The sequence below is a fragment of the Lithobates pipiens genome, unplaced genomic scaffold (genome assembly GCF_037356315.1).
Source record: "Lithobates pipiens isolate NorthernLeopardFrog02 unplaced genomic scaffold, aLitPip1_a1.2 Scaffold_13, whole genome shotgun sequence".
NCBI lineage: Eukaryota > Metazoa > Chordata > Amphibia > Anura > Ranidae > Lithobates > Lithobates pipiens.
This window is the reverse complement of record NW_027507718.1, coordinates 107054154-107072540: the sequence shown is the minus strand read 5'-3', so window position 1 is coordinate 107072540 and position 18387 is coordinate 107054154. Positions and strand designations below refer to the sequence as shown.

General features: G+C 41.8%; 1 protein-coding gene and 1 pseudogene across 2 annotated transcripts in view; both read right to left on the bottom strand.

The window, feature by feature from the left end:
* The window catches only part of RNF38 (ring finger protein 38), a 423900-nt gene that overhangs the window by 147759 nt on the left and 257754 nt on the right, over positions 1-18387 (bottom strand). The window lies entirely within an intron of this gene.
* LOC143979976 (U2 spliceosomal RNA) lies at positions 15451-15625 on the bottom strand (annotated as a pseudogene).

Below are 18387 nucleotides of genomic sequence, written 5' to 3'. Positions count from 1 at the left end.
GGCAGGTTCCACTCAGAACAGGCCTCACCATGGTCAACCAAAGAAGTTTAGTGCATGTGCTCAGCATCATACCCAGAGATTGTCTTTGGGAAATAGATGTACGAGTGCTGCCAGCATTGCTGCAGAGGTTGAAGCGGTGGTGGGTCAGCCTGTCAGTGCTCAAACCATACGCCGCACACTGCATCAAATTGGTCTGCATGGCTGTCATCCCAGAAGCCTCTTCTAACGATGACACACAAGAAAGCCTGCAGTTTGCTGAAGACAAGCAGACTAAGGACATGGATTACTTGAACTATGTCCTGTGGTCTGATGAGACCAAGATAAACTTATTTGGTTCAGATGGTGTCAAGCGTGTGTGGTGGCAACCAGGTGAGGTATACAAAGACAAGTATGTCTTGCCTACAGTCAAGCATGGTGGTGGAAGTGTCATGGTCTGGGGCTGCATAAGTGCTGCCAGCACTGTGGAGCTACAATTAATTGAGGGAACCATGAATGCCAACACCCAGTAAGCTGCTGAGAGCCTGAGCTGGCTGTGCCCGCCCCCTCCACAGCCCAGTGCTCCAGTGAGCGAGAAGGGGGGCAGGGCAGAGAGATGGTGACTGACAGTCAGCAGTGTTGCCAGCCTACCAAATTGAAATTTACTGATATGACACCCAAAATTTACTGGCACAGCCACGTTTTTACTGATATTTCCAAAAGTTCGAAAATTACAGTTTTAAGTGCAAATTTCAGTATTTGGGCTACAACTAAGTATAATATGCAATTAGCAATGTGATTTAAGGTAGCTATTCAGGCAAAAAGCATATTTCTTATTTTATTTTCAATATAGTAAGTGGCTCAGAGACAGGAAATTAGAATGGGCGGCACACACATGACATTGACTCTCACAGTGACACTGACAGCAGTGTGCAGCAGCGCAGATCACAGTCTCTCTCCATGCCAGGTGGTCCCTTCAGTCCCTCCAGAACAAACAGCACTGACAGTCCTGCTCCTGGCTTGCCTTGCTCCCATCTCACAGACCCGCACACAAGGCTCTGGCCGCTCGGCTCCCTTGCACCATGACATCACACAAAATGTTCAGGCACCGCCTCCCCCCAGACCAACCAGCCACTAGTACTGCCCAAACACACTGTAGCAGACACTTTGATGGTCTCGGCCAGCTCTGGACCCGAGCTGCGCATGCCCAGTTCCGAACAAAGCGTCACAGCCATATTTTTTACTGCCACTTTACTTACTTACTTACTGGCATTTACTAGCAGGAGAAAAGTGGCCATTGTTTACTGGCTGCCAGTAAAAATACTGATGGTTGGCAACACTGGCTTTGAGAACCAAGGGATTGGCCGTGTTTGATCGCTCGGTTCTCGGTTAGAGCCGGCAGTGAACCGAGGCTGCATCCATCAAGGTAAGTATGATTTTTTTTTTTTTAAGTATGATTTTTTTTTTTTAAAAGCAAAACCTATACTTCTCTTTTAACTTTGTAACAATTTCAGTTAGGTATTCTGACATATATGAAAATAATTATTTGAAGGAGTGAAATTTTCTGGTTTGTTTCCACACATCCCCAGAACCACCCCCCCCCCCCCCCCGCACCTCCCTCCCCTTCTTACTGTGACTCGGAAAGCAATGTGTATGATGTCACTTCCGGGTCACCTGTCACTTTTCCCAGCTAGCATATCTAGGAAGAGATGTATTTGCAATGCAGGGGTAAGCAAAAAAAAATTTGTTCTGCAAAAAAATAAAGTTACACCCAAGTACATCAAATCCTCCCTCCCCAAATTTTTTTTGAGGCCCCTCACCCCCACATATATGAGTGTACGAATATAAACAGACACGGCAGGGGCACCTACGTGTGAAGACGTTGATTGCAATACACATATTGCCGTGCATGCTGGAGTGAGAGCAACAATTGTAGCATAAGACCTCCTTCGCAAAAAAAAATAGGAGTGGACAGCACCAGCGGGGGACCCCAGAAGAGGAGGTTTAGGGCCACTCTATGCAATATGCTTGCAACTAGCAGGTACTGAAAGTATATAAAAAAAAACATTTTAAGAAAAGAAACTAGAGAAATAGTAACGCTTTAAATTATTTTCTTTTGTTTTTCAAAATCATGGCATGAGTAATTACAGTATGTAGTTGACAATTATGTTAGTGTTACCTACTTGACATGACTACAAAGATAGATTAAATTGGATTAGTTTATGTTTTGTTTTTTTGCCTTAATTGTTTGGGGGAGGGTTTTCTGGGTAGGGGGAATAACTGTTTAGAGCATAGATAAAGGAATATGATGTGTTAATATGTGAATGTGTTTATACGTGTCTATACAATAAAAAAAGTGAATATATAAAAGAAAATTATAAAAAACTCAATTGATTAGACTAATATTTTTATTATTATATGCTCAATCGTAAGAAAAAGAAACCATAGCATACTGAAATATTAATAAACATATCAAATGATATAATTACATTTTTTGGTCACCTTTTTTGCCGCTCCTTAGTATAGTGAACACTTGGGATTCGACATCACCTAAATTCACCCAGACCCATTAGATGACATTATTCTAATTATAGCACTTAAAACATATTTGAACAACAAAAGAATAATGTGTATGCCACAAACATTTAAAGCATAAAGCCTTGGACCACTATCATATTACAAATGGCTTATTCTTCAAAAGTATTCTTTTGTCAGCGTGTATTGCAGAAATAAAAAAAAAAAAAAAAACTGAAACAGTTCTGTAAATATGTCATAAAAGACTATACGCAGCAAGAACAAAACATTAGAAAGCACTAGCATTCACAGTTTTATATTATAAGGATTCATAAATATACTCAAGGGCTTTAAGTTTCAAAAAAGTGCTAACCCACTAAAAGGCAGAAAATGCACCATAACAAGGTATTTATTATGTGCAATAAAATCTGCTGCCTAACACATGAGATCCACATCATTTTAATTTACAAAAATATTTTATTGCAAATTAGAACGTATAAAGCCTGTGGATTATACAAGTTTTTTTTTTTTTTGTTTTTTTTATTTTTTATTGTGTGATACTGGTTTATACTACCTGACCAGTATGTTACATTTTTTTGTGTAAATTATAAAAAAATAAAATAAAAAAATAAATAGAGATTTAAATTGAGTCTTGAGAGCACATTATTAATGCAATTATCGTTTTCAAATATTAGTAAAACTAGGGAACCTCCACCTGTAGGCAAACTGCTCTCAGCCACTAAGGGCTCTTACATAGGTGCGTCATTTTACAGCTTTTTTGAGCTTCTGCGAAAGTCAAAAAAATGTCAATATTCATAATGTATGTGTCCAGAGCAACATCATTGCATTATATGTGATATTCACAGCCCCATTTTTTAGGCAAGCCCAAGCTTTGCTGTGCCATTAGAAAGACTTAAAGCTATATAGGCATTGATAAGTTTAACAAGCTTTCTTTTTTTATGCCCCCAATTGTTAGCTCTTAGGACTTTCTGTAAGCTTTTGGATATTGGACCTGTTGCACATTCATGCTATGTGGTGGAATCACGAGAGTTCTTTCCATTGCCAGTAACAATATGCCGGGGAACTCAGCGTGATCAAATAATGAGTTACCTTAGCATGTAGGCTTTCAGGGAGTGAGGGCTTGGGCACCTTCTATTTGCCTTTAAGCCAAATGTGGGCAAGAACAGTTTGTACTTTTTAACTATGGGCTTTGTGATTCTGCAATATATTTCTCATTATTAATGATACATAAATAGTATATATATATATACACATATATATATATATATATATATATATATATATATATATATATATATATATATAATATCTGTTTTGGGTGACAAAAATACTTCCCATTGTCTGACTTTACTTTCTTTACCTTCTAAATAGAAAGAAAAGGTGTACAAAACACAAAAATATTGTATAATAATAAAGGTTTATAGTTTGACAATGGTACTTTTAATATGTGCAAATTTTACCCCCTGATCTGCCTAATTTATAGTATTAAAATCATATTCCTGATACAAAGCATGTTTATTTTAAATTTGTGTATTTTTTTCCAGCTATAATGCAAAAAAGCTGAATAAATATAAACAACAAAAAATTATACGATATGAAAAATCAGAAAGCAGAAAATAAAAATACATACAAATAGTAAAAATTGCCATTCAACTTACTAAGGAGAGGAAAACAGTTACTGAGCACTAATTAGGTTTAAATAAAGGCTAATAAAAAGATAAACAAGGAAAAAAAATGTCTGCAACTGAAATTATGTGCAAATAAAAAGCAGCGCAACAATGTACAGTATATTGTAGACATTCAATTACAGTGTCTTTGTTCACACAAGGGCTGCTGAAGCAGAAAGTGCAGTGGAGGGAAGAAGCTATGGCCATATATGCTATGCCCAAGCTCTTTAGATGAAGTATTTAAGCAGTGAATACACTGAAATTTGTAAATTTTGTAATTTCTTGGGCATATACTGTACATCAGGGATATGCAATTAGCAGACCTCCAGCTGATGCAAAACTACAAGTCCCAGCATTCCTCTGCCTCTGGTTGTCATGCTTGTGGCTGTCATAGTCTTGCTATGCCTCATGGGACTTGTAGTTCTGCAACAGCTGGAGGTCTGCTAATTGCATATCCATGCTCTAAATCAACAATTATATTTGGCACACATAGACAACACATAGACAAATTATCTCTTTATAGTACAATAAAAAAATGGTCAGCAATACATGACCACCCACCTAATTTCAGTAAGTGCCCCGTTTGCCACCAAAACAGCTCAGACCTGTTGAGGCATGGATGCCACTGGACTTCTGGAGGTATGCTGTGGTATCTGGCACCAAGCTGTCATTAACCACTTCCATACTGGGCCTATTCTGGTAATCTTCTCCTACATGTAAAAATCATCATTTTTTTTTTTGCTAGAAAATTACTCAGAATCCCCAAATATTATATATATATATATATATATATATATATATATATATTTTAGCAGAGACTCAGAGGGAATTATTATTTATTCATTATTCAGAGGGAATAAAATGGCGATTGTTGTAACTTTCACCACACGGTATTTGTGCACAATTTTTTTTTCAAACGTGCTTTTTTGGGGGGAAAAAAACTGTTTAATGAATTAAAAAAAACAAAAACAGTAAAGTTGCCCAATTTTTTATATAATGTGAAAGATGATGTTACGCCGAATAAATAGATATCTATCATGTCACGCTTTAAAACTGCACACACTCGTGGAATGTCGCCAAACTTTGGTACTTAAAAATTTCCATAGGTGAAGCTTTAAATTATTTTGCAGCTTACCAGTTTAGAGTTTACAGAGGAGGTATTGGGCTAGAATTGTTGCTCATGCTCTAGCGCATGCAGCGATACCTCACATGTGTGATTTTAAAGCCATTTACATGCTTACGTATGCATTCGCTTCTGCACAAACAAGTATGGGCGGGGCGCTTTAATTTTTTTTATTGTTTATTTTACCTTTTTTTTATTTGTACAATTTCTCTTTAATTAATTTTTTTGTCACTTTTATACCTATTACAAGAAATGTAAATATCCCTTGAAAGAGGAATAGTGCATGACAGGTCCTCTTTATGGAGAGATGTGGGGTCTATAAGACCCCATTTCTCTCTTCACCAGGCTGGAAAGACCAAGAAAATTAACTGTCTCGGCCTTTCCAGCCAAGTGCCCGGCTTTGTTTACATCTGCTGGTCCAGACGTGACGTCATAACAAAGCGCCCGGGCCTTCAAGTGTCATAGAAATGACTGGGGACCATCTGGTCACAAGAAATCTCTATGATCAACTTCCGGCGGTGACCGATTCGCTCTACCGCTCACCAATCGTAACAGCGAGCCCAGGGGAAGCACCAGAGGGCAGCGGGAGGGGGGGTTGTCCCCTCCCGCTGCCTGTAAGCCCTTGTACACACGGTCGGACATTCCGACAACAAAATCTGACGGATTTTGTCCGAAACTGGTGTTGCATACACACGGTCGGACAAAGTTGTCGGAATATCTGATCGTTCGGAACGTGATGACGTTATTTCGTTACGACGGGACTACGTTCAGGCTAGTAGCCAATAGCTTTGGTCTCGTAATTTGATCTGAGCATGCGTGGCACTTTGTCCGAATGGAATTCTCTACAAACGATCGGACAAAGCCCAGCTCTAAAACTTTGTAGGTCGGAATTTCCAACGGAAACAGTCCGATGTAGCCCACACATGGTCGGATTATCCGACAACACGGTCCGATCGGACATTTTCCGTCGGAATGTCCGACCGTGTGTACAAGGGCTAAGAATGATCAAGCGACTGAACAACAGCTATGAATATTCTTTTGGTGCACAGAATTGATGGCTGAAAAAGTTGATATTTGAATGACGCCTGTAGCTGCAGGCATCATTCAGATATCCCCACTCAAAGTCCAGGACATTGTATGAAGTCCTTGGGCTGGAAGTGGTTAATGTCCTGTAAGTTGTGAGGTGGGACCTCCATGGATCGGACTTGTTTTTATGGCGCATCCCACAGCTGCTACATTGCATTGAGATCTGGAGAATTTGGAGGTCAAACCAACACCTCAAACTCATTGCTGTGTTCCTCAAGGAATCCTTGAACCATTTTTGCAGTCCAGCAGGGCACATTGTCCTGATGAAAGAGGCCACTGCCATTAGGGAATTCTGTTTCCATAAAGGGGTGTATTTGGTCAGCAACAATGTTTAGGTAGTTTGTATGTCTCAAAATAATATCCATATGAATGGTAGGACCTAAGGTTTCCTAGCAGAACATTGGCCAAAGCATCACACTGGCTCCGCCGGCTTATCTTCTCCTGATTGTGTATCTTGGTGCCATCTCTTCCCCCAGGTAAGCCATGTACAAGCTGTCTAACTAACTTTCAGTTGCCATTGTAAAGAGCTACAGAATGTTATTCACCTAAAGAGGAACTTTAGTCAGAAAATGAAGTCCTGCAAGATCACTTCAGTGTGGCCCCTTTTGTAGGTAAAGCTATGTAAAACATAAAAAATAAGTGGCTATACTGTTTAAAATCCAGTAATACACAGCCTCATCCTGCTCTGAAAATCACAGCCACTAGAGGCTGATCTGCTCATAGCCTAAAGATTTACTGCCGTTCAGTGGCTCTGGGCTTCAGCAAAATGGCAGATTTTGGCAAGAAGAAACAGGAACAATGCTGAAGACAATTTACAGCACACACTAATTATGGTAGCATAATTATTAATCTGAAATGTATGTTCCGTATTAACGAACATATTTTATCAAATTGTTATGGGTAAAGTTCCGCTTTAACCTGTCGGTGGTTATAAAGTTATGGCTGATTAGAATACATCTAATGTAATATAACATTTCTGCCCTTTATAGTTACTAACCTGCACCATGCAGTATAATGCTCAGATCCAAATAGTTTTATTACAGTGCAGTATATACTACCCATGAGATACAAAGGAGCTATTGCTTGTAAAATGGGGGTTCTTAGTTACCATATATTGCAATACATATTCAAGCTGGCCGACTGCATCAAAGTGATCCCTCTCTGGCAGGGCTCGAGTGCTGCGGGAACGCATGGGAACGGCGTTCCCGTACTATTTCCACAGCGGGAACGCCGTTCCCATTAGCTGTCTGAGCAGGGCCGGCTGAGGCTATGCAGCGCGTAGTCCGCGCCGCTCCTCAGCCGCCGAGTGACTGGTTGCTAGGCAGAGGCCGCTCCGCATCTAGCAACCGGTCACATGACTTCGGCGTGGGCACGCACTGGCACGAGCCCGTCAGTGTGACACACGCTGCGCGCCGGACTGTCCTCCCGCTCCCCTCTACCCAGTGCCTCCTGGGGAAACAGCCGCTGCAGTGCACTTTGAGTTTATTTCTTCTCCCCCCAGAACAGAAGGGAAGAAGAGAATACCAGGAGGTCAGTCACTAGTAGTGTCATGTGTAAGTAAGTTGCATTCTGCAATACCCTGCCAAATTGCCAATACTCATCCATACTCTGCAATACCCTGTCAATACTCATCAATACTCTGCAATACCCTGCCAATACTCATCAATACTCTGCAATACCCCGCCAATACTCTGCAATACCCTGCCAATACTCTGCAGTACCCTATCAATACTCTGCACTACCCTATCAATACTCTGCAATACCCCGCCAATACTCTGCAATACCCCGCCAATACTCTGCAATACCCGCCAATACTCTGCAATACCCGTCAATACTCTGCAATACCCGTCAATACTCTGCAATACATACCCTGCCAATACTCTGCAGTACCCTATCAATACTCTGCAATACCCTGCCAATACTCTGCAATACCCTATCAATACTCTGCAATACCCTATCAATACTCTGCAATTCCCCGCCAATACTCTGCAATACCCCGCCAATACTCTGCAATACCCCGCCAATACTCTGCAATACCCGCCCATACTCTGCAATACCCGTCAATACTCTGCAATACATACCCTGCCAATACTCTGCAGTACCCTATCAATACTCTGCAATACCCTGCCAATACTCTGCAATACCCTGCCAATACTCTGCAATACCCCATCAATACTCTGCAATACTGTGCCAATACTCTGCAATACCCTGCCAATACTCTGCCAATACTCTTCAATACCCTGCCAATACTCTTCAATACTCTGCCAATACTCTTCAATACCCTGCCAATACTCTTCAATACCCTGCCAATACTCTTCAATACCCTGCCAATACTCTGCAATACCCTGCCAATACTCTGCAATACCCCATCAATACTCTGCAATACTGTGCCAATACTCTGCAATACCCTGCCAATACTCTGCCAATACACACCCTGCAATACCCTATCAATACTCTTCAATATCCTGCCAATACTCTTCAATATCCTGCCAATAGTCTGCAATACATACCCTGCCAATACTCTGCAACACCCTGCCAATACTCTGCAATACCCTATCAATACTCTGCAATACTGTGCCAATACTCTGCAATACTCTGCCAATACTCTGCAATACCCTGCCAATACTCTGCCAATAAATACCCTGCCAATACTCTGCAATACCCTGTCAATACTCTGCAATACTCTGCCAATACTCTGCAATACATACCCTGCCAATACTCTGCAATACCCTGCCAATACTCTGCCAATACACACCCTGCAATACCCTATCAATGCTCTTCAATATTCTTCCAATACTCTTCAATATCCTGCCAATACTCTGCAATACTCTGCAATACATACCCCGCCAATACTCTGCAATACCCTGCCAATACATACCCTATCAATACTCTGCAATACCCTGCCAATACTCTGCAATACATACCCTATCAATACTCTGCAATACCCTGCCAATACTCTGCAATACATACCCTATCAATACTCTGCAATACCCTGCCAATACTCTGCAATACCCTATCAATACTCTACAATACATACCCTATCAATACTCTGCAATACCCTGCCAATACTCTGCAATACCCTATCAATACTCTGCAATACCCTGCCAATACATACCCTGCCGATGCTCTGCAATACTCTGCCAATACTCTTCAATACATACCCTGCCAATACTCTGCAATACCCTGCCAATACTCTTCAATACTCTGCCAATACTTATTCCTGTTTGTGGGATATTTTCTAATGGGCTGTGTAACAGAATTTGGAACAGGGTGTATTTGTGGTAGAAATTCCCTGCGAGGGAAAGATCATCACCCATTGTGTTGATTGTTTTGTTTGACACGTTATTTTGTTTTTGTAAACTGGCACTTTACAATAAATTTTGTACTGTATTTTCTGTGCAGTATATATGCATATGAGCGTACCTTTTTTTTTTTTTTTTGGTGGGGGAATGGATCTTGGGTGGGAGTTCCCACACTTTTTTTCCCAGGACTTGACCCCTGCTCTCTGGCCAGTCCCTACCATATCTTGCAAATTTGCCAACTCTTATTTGCTAAAATAGCTACTCTAAAGACTCTGGACATATAATGCCAATATGGGGCAAAACGACCATGTGGATCCCAAAAAAACAAATGAATCAATATATAATGCAAAGGGTTTGCAGCACAGCCGGTGTGTATATACATATATATATACATATATGTGACAACTCTGAAGAAATGACACTTTGCTACAATGTAAAGTAGTGAGTGTACAGCTTGTATAACGGTGTAAATTTTGCTGCCCCCTCAAAATAACTCAACACACAGCCATTAATGTCTGGCAACAAAAATGAGTACACCCCTAATGCCGCGTACACACAAGCGGAATTTTTTTTGTGTGACCGTGTGTATGCAAGCCAAGTTTGAGCAGAATTCCGTCAGAAAAAACATCCAAGATTTTTCCTACGGAATTCCGCTCAAGCTTGGCTTGCATACACACGGTCACACAAAAGTTCACTGAACTTTCCACTGTCAAGAACGCGGTGACATACAACACTACGGCGAGCCGAGAAAAGGAAGTTCAATGCTTCCGAGCATGCGTCATATTGTTTCCGAGCATGCGCAGGAATTTTGCGCGTCGGAATTAGTACAGACGATTGGAATTTCCGATCGGGACTTTTTCCAACTGAAAAATTGAGAACTTGCTCCCAATCTTTTGCTGGCTGGAATTCCACCAGCAAAAGTCAGATGGAGCATACACACGGTCGCATTTTCGGACCAAAAGCTCTCATCTGACTTTTGCTGGCAGAATTTCTGCTCGTGTGTATGGGACATAAGAGGAAATGTCCAAATTAGGCCCAAAGTGTCAATATTTTGAGTGGCTACCATTATTTTCCAGGACTGCCTTAACCCTCTTGGGCATGAAGTTCACCAGAGCTTCAAAGGTTGCCACTGGAGTCCTCTTCCACTCCTCCATGATGACATCACAGAGCTGGTGGATGTTAGAGACCTTACGCTCCTCCACATTCCGTTTGAGGATGCCCCACAGATGCTCAATAGGGTTTAGGTCTGGAGACGTGCTTGGTCAGTCCATCACCTTTACCCTCAGCTTCTTTAGCAAGACAGTGGTCGTCTTGGAGGTGTGTTTGGGGTCGTTATCGTGTTGGAATACTGCCGTGGCCCAGTCTCCAAAGGGAGGGGATCATGCTCTGTTTCAATATGTCACAATACATGTTGGAATTCAGCCAGGCAGCCAGGGCCGCCATCAGGGGGGTACAGCCGATACAACTGTAAGGGTCCCCCACACAGGTGTGGGGGGACTGCCATATATACAGGTGTGGGCTGGCATATATACAGGTGTGAGGGGGGGCTCGCATATATACAGGATTGGGGGTGCTGAGTGCGTACAGGTGAGGTGGCCGGTGTGTGGATTCAGTGGGATGGCCCGTGGGCAAGCCCTTGGGAATGCTGGGCGGAACTCCGTTTTAAATCCCAGTTATTCCCTGTTCTGATGCTTGTTGTGAACTTCAGCAAGTCGTCTTCATGATGTCTAGATGCCTAAATGCATTGAGTTGCTGCCATGTGATTGGCTGATTACATTATAAACTCTAAGGAGCAGGGCCCTCTGATTCCTTCTGTATTAAAGTGTATTGTATTTGTACTGTCTACCCTCAAGTTGTAAAGTGCTACGTAAACTGTAGGTGCTATATAAATCCTGTATAATAATTATAATAATTAGCAATTTGTGTTACCAAGCAATTGAATAGGTATACTTAATGAAGTGTGTTGCGTATATATATATATATATATATATATATATATATATATATATATATATATACTGAAATTGTTAGTTTGTGACACAAGGTTCTAAGCTTCCCATTGTGTTGCATTGTCCATGTGACATAAGAAGCAGAAAACAGGCAGTATTTTATCTTTTCTCTGAGCTTTTGTGAAATTAGACTTCATTATATCCAAGGCCAAAATAGATGTGCTTGATCAAATGATGGTTCAGCTTGAGTTCAGCCTAAAATCCAGTTAAAATGCAGTAGTGCTCAGCAAAGTACAACCTACTTTTGAATACACTGAGGCACTTCTATTACCGTATGGTTAATGCTCCAGACAGTGAGTCATGTTTTAATGCAGCGAGGCCACACATGAAAGATCCTAGTCTCTCGTTTCCTACTGATCTCACTCAGTATGAATTCAGCACACTTGTGAATCAAGCTAAAAGCAGTTCCCATGTTCTTCTCTCCACACAGCAGCCAGCCCTTTTTTTTTTTATTATTATTATTTTTCACAATGTTGTCCAGAGACTAGAGGGACTAGGTTTAGCTGATGTGTGGAATGCTGCTGTCTGTGTCTGTCTACCTTCCAGGAAACGGGCTTAACTCTACAAGTACTAGGAAGGCCTCTGAAGCTTCCGGAGCTAAAAAAATGTCTTCACAAGTCTGACAAGAATGAAGCCTTGTGAAAAAACACATGCAAATCGACATTTTATTTTCTGGAGTAATTGCTCTAGTTTCGCTCTAATTTTTGTTGGGTCCCTGGGCATAGCAAGCTATTCTGGGTTCAGATTGTAAATTAGCTGCGCAAACTGTTGGCGATATATACAAACTGTATAATAATAATAAATCAGCCTTAAAGCCTGTTTGAAGTTATATATATATATATATATATATATATATATATATATATATATATATATATATATATATATGTTTGTGTCCTGTATAGTTCCTATAAATCATGCAGATTTACTTTCTGTTGTGTCAGCACACTATGCCCACGTATTTTATAAGATCCCTTTCACACTGGGGTGCTTTGCAGGCGCTACAGCGCTAAAAATAGCACCTGCAAAGCGCCCTGAAAGAGCCACTCCTGTGTCTCTAATGTGAAAGCCCCGAGGGCTTTCACACTGGAGCGGTGCGCTGGCTGGACACTAAAAAAAGTCCTGCTAGCAGCATCTTTGGAGCGGTGTGTATACCGCTCCTGCCCATTGAAATCAATGGGCAGCACGGCTATACCACTGGCAAAGCACTGCTGCAGCAGCGCTTTGCGGGTGGTTTTAACCGTTTTCTTGGCCGCTAGTGGGGATAAAAGCACCCCACTAGCGGCCGAAAAGCGCAGTGAAATTGACTAAAGCTAGCAGCGCTTTACCGCCGACGCACCCACCGCCCCACTGTGAATGGGGCCTAACATATAGCTACAAAGGGTGCAGTGGGTTCAAATATTCTTAGTCGCTGAAAGACGCAATAATGACTGTTTATTTTATTACCTTTTATTAGTAGGCGCTGCATTTATTTTCACTTACATCCAATTGCATTCTGCCAAATCTTGTTTGAGTGTGCATTTATAAAATGATTATTTAAAGTGGAACTACACTGCATATGAGCACCGCAAACTAAAAATGCTATTTGTTTCAATTCTATCATTAAAAACAACCCACCCATTCATACATGTCTTAATTCTTTATTTTGCTGAGAAATAACTTTGAAATACACCCTCTAGCATTTCTACCCATGACCATCTTGAGTAAGGGCAGATGATTCACGTAGCATTTACTTCCTGGAATCTATCTGTCTTAGATCAGGCATGTAAGTAGTAGCGGGGGTGCTTAGTTGAGAAAACCCCTTCTCCCCTCCTGAAGACTCCTAGGATGTATGACATCATTTGCTAAGGCCTAGAAACGAGGAAGTAACTGGAAAAAAAAAAAGTTTAACCACTTGCCCACTGGGTCCTTCCTAATCAGGCCAATTTTCATCTTTCAGTGCTGTCATATTTTGAATGACAATTACACTGTACCCATATGAAATTTTTGTCCTATTTTCACACAAATTGAGCTTTTTTTGGTGGTATTTAATCACCACTGGGTTTTTTATTTTTTGCACTATAAATAAAAAATAATTATAGATGTAGCACTGCTGTTAGTGCCCAATAAAGATTTGTAAGAAGAAGCAATCGTGTTGGTGGCATTTCTTGCTATAATTAAAAAAGACAGAAACTTTTGTAAAAAAAAAAAATTTTTCTTAATTTCTGTTATAAAATTTTGCAAATTAGTAATTTTTCTTCATACATTTTGGCCAAAATGTATACTGCTACATATCTGGGGTAAAAATGGGTAAACATAACCCAAATGAGTGTATATTATTTGGTCTATGTGAAGGTTATATAGTCTACAAGGTATGGTGCCAATCACTAAACATTTATCACACCTGATGTACTGACGGCCTATCTCATTTCTTGAGACGCTAACAAGCCAGGAAAAGTACAAATACCCCCCCAAATGACCCCTTTTCAGAAAGTAGACAATCCAAGGTGTTTAGTAAGGCTGGCCATACAAATTTCGAAAGAATTTTCTTTTGAAAATCAGATAACATGTGTGTTTGTGATCCGATGGTGCCAGCATTGATTTCGAAATTCGACCAACCAAGCCTTCAATTTCACCTCCTGTTGCTACAGAAAAGAATTTTCGTTGTTGAGAATATTCTTTTCTTTTCGGGAATTTTCTTTTCTTGCACATGCGCATTTCTTTTTCGATTACAAGTCTCGCATGATTCTCCCTTCATTGATTAGAAAATCCTTTGTTTTTCAAAAGATTTCCAACATGTCCGATTACTCAAATTCGATGGCTGTTACTGCAGCCCACTATTTTTTTTTTATTTATTGAAAAGCCAGTGGCGTGCAAAACACACCCAAAAACTTCCACCCGATGCCAAAAAAAGTGCACACACATTAGGAGTGAAACACAAAAACGTGCAACAGGACCTTACCTTGACCCTCCGGGGCGTTAGGGTCCAGACGGGGACTGAGGTACTTTACTTGGTCCATCTGGCCAAAACCAGACGACCCCTTTCTTTGGACGATCTGCCGAAACAGACCCACCCAAGTTCTCAGTTGAGGCTCCCCCAAAGGCAGACCCCCTGAGAGAGAGGGTAAACCAAGCCAAAAGGCCTATGTCCACCCCCTCCCAAGATTTCCAGGGTTTGCCAGAGGACGGACACCCTACTCAAACTGTGACAACACCAAACATAAAAATACAAAAAAGTGACAAACATGGGGATAAATAAAAAGAAAGTGGGGTGAAGAAAGTGGCAGAGAGTAAAATATGACCATTGTGAAATACATTCGGCTGGCCCACAGGCAAGGAATATAAATTTTCCCTGGTCCTAGCCAAAAGGCCCGGCCCAAGAGGCAGGTGTGAAAAATGTGTGTATATGGTGAAGTGACCATGGTACCACAAATCAAAGTGATTTCGCACAATGAGTGTATGGCACCCCTGAACTGCCACTTCAGGAGCACAACCCTGACCCACAGCCCATACCACAGCAGCCCCCACCCCAGGCAGAAAGAGATGAAGATCTGAGAGCTTAGTGAGAGCCCTTTACCATCAGGCTCCATCATCGCTCCCATCACTCCTACCTAATTACATTCGGGAAGCACTAACCGCTCCTCCCCATCCACAAAAGAAGAGCCAGTGTTCCCTCCCGAAAAACTGACCAGAGCTAGAGCTGCCACAATCCAGGCCAGAAGGCCAGGGACCCGACCCTTCAGCGCCGACCCAGTGGTTCTCCATCCCCATCAGAAGGCTTCCCTTTCGGCTATGAACCGCTCCAGGTCACCTTTAGCAGGTTTTGCATAGCAACCCCCACCCCTGATCCACCTTGCCATAGAGCAGGAACGGAAGCAAGCGCCACCTCCTGGCAACTGATAAGAACAGATGCTACACTTGATCTTAGCCAAAAGGCTGAGAAGCGAGGTATGGATTAGCACGGATGAGGCACGAATGAAGTAGGGATTAGCACAGATGAGGCATGAATGAGCACTAACGTGGCATGGATGGAGCACGGATGAGGCATGGATGGGCACAGATGAGGCATGGATGAGTACTGATGAGGCATGGATGGGCACATATGAGGCACTGATGAGGCATGGATGGGCCTGCATAAGGCATGGATGGGCATGGATGAGGGGGCATGTATGAGGCACGGATGGGCATGTATGAGGCACAGATGTGCATGTTTAAGGCACGGATGAGGCATGTATGAGGCATGGATGGGCATGCATGAGGCACAGATGAGGCATGTATGAGAAATGGATGGGCATGTATGAGGCACGGATGAGTATGAATTGGACAGATCAGCACTGTGGGCACTTCAGAGACAGCCCACTCACGCTTCTGAACTGGCTCCCTCCTCTCTTTACACACTGTACCGATTGAATGTGAGGAGAGAGCTGAACCGGACATGAGCCGGTTTGTTGACAAGTGATCGATCCATCATTGGACAGAGCAATCACATGGTAAAGGGCAACTGTCATTACCTTTACCTCGAGGCTGATGACAGCGGGTCCAGAGAACCCAGCGATCACAGGCACTTCTGGGGGCACACGAGTCTGGGAGTACGTCATAGTATGTCCTCCCAGAACTAGCTGACCACGATGTAGTCATCATTCAGCTATGGCCTGGTCGGCAAGTGGTTAAAACAAGTAAATATGACTTTCCTATCTATTTACTAATGCTAGCAGCATAAGGATTCAATATAGTCAATGAGGGTTATTTACGAAAAGGCAACTCCACTTTGCACTACAAGTGCACTTGGAAGTGCAGTCACTGTAAATGAGAGGTAGATCTGAAATGAGGGGAAGCTCTGCAGATTTTATCATCCAATCATGTGCAAGCTAAAATGTTGCATTTTATTTTTCTTGCATGTCCCCCTCAGATCTACAGCGACTGCACTTCCAAGTGCACTTTTGTTGCCAAGTGTATTTTCCTTTAGTAAATAACTCCCAATGATTCAGAGAGAGAGGTTCAATTTTAACTCCGCTGCAGTCGTACTCATGAGTTTACATACCCCTGGCAGAATATGTAAAATGTTGGCCATTTTTAACACAACAAAACAGACTACTTATAATATAAAATCCTTGGAACAAAATCTTTTGGAGCAATGAGATCAAAATTGAGTTTTAGAGTCACAGCCACAAATGCTACATTTGGACAGTCAAGCAGGTCTATAAAGAGAAAAACCTCAAAATTGAGTTTTAGGGTCACTGCCACAAATGCTATGTTTGGAGAGAGTCAACCAGGTCTAAGAGAAGCAGATCTTTTCTGTAATGGGGGTGTAAAAGCTACAACAGTACAGGGAATGTAGTCAAAATTGATGACAAGATGAATGCAGAATTTTATCAGAAAATACTGGAGAAAAATGCACTTTTTAGCCTGACAGTAGTCTAAAACAAAGCCAAGTCCACCCTTCAATGGCTACAATAGAAAAAAGTAAAAGTTGTAATGTGGCAGATACACTTGACCTCAAACATAACTGAGCAACTTTGTGCAGGTCTCAAATATGCAGTTAAAGTGTTGAGCCGGCCACAGATGGTTCGAACCTCAGGCGGTTCAGCAGGGACCAGCTGAGATTTGAACTATCTATAAGCAGGCTGATTGTACCCAAGTTAAACCATCAATCATCATGTTGGATTTTTACATGCAATTATTGACAGCATCTATAGTGTTCTCCCAGCAGAGACAGCTTACCGTACCCCCCCATCCCCCCACTGGGAGAACAGTTCCGCAGGAGGGATTCCCCCATCAACACTGACACATTTTTAGTTGATGCTAAATGAGGTAATACGCAATATTAAATAAAGTATAACTAAAGACAAAACTTTTTTATGTTTTGGGTAGAGTGGAGAGGGATTAGAACAAGTATTATCTTTTTATTGCTGTCCTTCATCCTCTCTATTTGTCCTGTTTACCAATATTATTGAAAGTGAAAGTAAAAGAAAATCCCAGATTTTGGGTTGTCCCCAGAAAAGTAATTGAGGGGAAGTCTTCCAATGGGGACCTCGGGGTCCCCAAGAGATTCCCTTAATTTGTAGGGATTTCCTGTCACTTCCTGCATTAGCTATGGGACAGGAAGTGAAGGTAAATATCCACAGTGGGACTCAAAAAAACAAAAAAACACAAACAGTCAGGGGTCATAATCTTCCCTTACCCTTTCCAAAATGAAAAAAAAAGTTTTCCCTATAGTTCTACTTTAAAGTTTTATGTAACCATAAAAATAATAATACTGCCCTCCCCCTTGTAAACTGACCATGGTTTATCATGGCTGCTGAGCCCTGGCACCGTGATCAGTTTATGTGTCTTTGTCATCTGCTGTGTCTCCTCTCTCCCCTGATCCCCACTCCCTGCCTGTCAGCTCTGTCCCCTCCAGGGTCCTCCCCTCCAGCTTATAAAATAATAGTGTTATGTCTCTACAATCTCCTACGTTAGATAATAACATATACCTCACTGTATGTCCTTTATTAAAAAAAGCTGATATCTACCTTATTTCAGAGCGACTCCTGACACTCACGTGACTGCTTGGCTCTCTCCTCCTCTCCTACCCTCCTCCCGGCTGACATCAGCGAGAGTTCTTGGCCCCACCCACTGGACGTGTCAGACTAAGAGAGGAGAGAGGCGGGCGGTCACGTGAGCACCGGGAGACGCTCTAAATAAGATTTTTTTTTAATAAAGTACGGTAC